Source organism: Orycteropus afer, unplaced genomic scaffold, assembly GCF_000298275.1.
Source record: "Orycteropus afer afer isolate SDZICR_OR568_19922 unplaced genomic scaffold, OryAfe1.0 scaffold00037, whole genome shotgun sequence".
NCBI lineage: Eukaryota > Metazoa > Chordata > Mammalia > Tubulidentata > Orycteropodidae > Orycteropus > Orycteropus afer.
Genome location: NW_006921624.1, coordinates 14548285 through 14550652, shown reverse-complemented (window position 1 = coordinate 14550652; position 2368 = coordinate 14548285).

Below are 2368 nucleotides of genomic sequence, written 5' to 3'. Positions count from 1 at the left end.
GAAAAAGAAGCCTTCAGGAACTGATGGAATACCCACTGAGATGTTTCAACAAATGGATACAGCCCTGGAGGCACTTACTTGTCTATGTCAAGTAATTTGGAAGATGGCTACCCGGCCAATTGACTGGAAGAGATCCATATTTGTGTACCCATTCCAAAGAAAGGTGATCCAATAGAATGTGGAAATTATTGAACAATATCATTAATATGACACCCAAGTAAAATTTTGCTGAACATAATTAAAAAATGGTTTCAGCATTATATTGACAGAAAACTTCTAGAAATGCACACTGGATTCAGAAGAGGATGTGAAATGAGGGATATCACTGCTGACATCTGATGGATCTTGGCTGAAAGCAAAGAATACCAGGAAGATGTTTACTTTGGTTTTATGGACGGTGTGTTCAACTGTGTGAATCATAACAAGTTACAGACAACATTGAGTAGAATAGGAATTCTAGAACATTTAATTGTGCTCATGAGGAACCTGTACATAGACCAGGAGGCTGTCATTCAAACAAACAGGGAGATACTGCATGGTTTGAGATCAGGAAGAGTGTGCATTAGGGTTGTATCTTTTCACCGTATTTATTCACTCTGTGTGCTGAGCAAATAATCTGAGAAGCTGCACTGTATGAAGAAGAACAGGACATCAGGACTGGAGGAAGACTTATTAACAACCTGTGATATGCAGACAACACAGCCTTGCTTGCTGAAAGTGAAGATGACTTGAAGCACTTGCTGATGAAAATTAAAGACTACAGTCTGCAGCATGTATTGAATCTCAACATAAAGGAAACAAAAATCCTCACAACTGACCAATAAGCAGCATCACCATAAATGGAGAAAGGATTGTAGTTGTCAAAGATTTCATTTTCCTTGGATCTATAGTCAACATGCATAGCAGCCACCGTCAAATCAGATGTCATATTGCACCGGGCAAATCTGCTGCAAAAGACCTCTTTAAAGTATTGAAGAGCAAAGATGTCACTTTGAAGACCAAGGTGCACCTGACCCAAGGCACAACCTTGGTATTTTCAATCATCTCATATGCATGCGAAAGCTGGACAGTGAATAAGGAAGACTGAAGAATTGAAGCCTTTAAATTGTGGTGTTGGTGAAGAATACTGAAAATACAATGGACTGCCAGAAGAATGAACAAATCTATGTGGAAGAAGTGCCGCTGGGATGCTCATTGGAAGCGTGAACAGCAAGACTTTATCTCACCTACTTTGGTCATGTTGTCAGAAGGGACCACGCTTGGAGAAAGATATCATGCCTGGTAAAGTGTAGGGTAAACGAAAAAGAGGAAGACCTTCAACAAGATAGACGGACAGTGGCTGCAGCAATGGGCTCAAGTACAGCAAGGATTGTGGGGATGGCACACGACTCGGCAGTGTTTCATTCTGTTGTACATGAGGTCACCATGAGTCGGAGCCAAGACAATGCCACCTAACAACAAGCTTGGGGACTAAAGACCTCACTCTGTGTATTATTACACCGAGGGATATAAGGGGTTGTGTCTGACCAAAGAGCTCTTGTGCTATGATGGTTAAGGCATCTGGCTAACCATAATGTCAATGTTGGAACCCCCCAGCTGCTACATGGAAGAAAGATGAAGCAGTCTGCTTCCATAAAGATTTACAGCCTTGCAAAACTAATGGGGTCCATATGAGTGGGGATTGACTGGATGGCAGTGGTATGCCTGACCAAAGTGACACCCGGTGGCACGATGGGTAAGTGTTCAGCTGCCATGATTGTTGATTTGAACCCATCTAAGGAGAAAGATGTGGCAGTCTGCTTCTGTAAAGATTTACAACCTTGGAAACCATGGGGGGCTGTTGTACTCTGTCCCATTGGGTTGCTATTTGTTGGAATCGACTGGACAGCAATGAGTTAGGTTTGGTTTTGCTGTCTGGCCATCTACTGAAAAATCAGCCACTGAAAACCTTGTGAAGCACAATCTACTCTGACACACGGGCAGATTAACCAGTACGCACAGGCTTAATTGTGCTTACTTACCAATCTGTAGTGCACAATTTCACCTCGGCTTCACCACATCAAGAACATGCTGAAATTGTCCACTACAGGTCAAAGCTGTGTTGAACCCAGGTGAAATTGTTCACTACAGTTAAGCTGGGTGTACGTGGCTTATTGGGTAATCGGCCCCCGGAGCCGGCCTACTCATTGCTTTACTAGGATCACATGTTCTTGAAAGGACGGATGACCCTCTAATGATTTGGTCCCAGAAACAGAAGCTGCAGAGATAAGTAAGGTGAGAAAAGGTGAACTGACACCCCAAAGGGCTCGAAGCAATCTGGGCACCCTCGATCTGCCAGCAAATAAAGCTGAGAATCCAACTCTGCCAA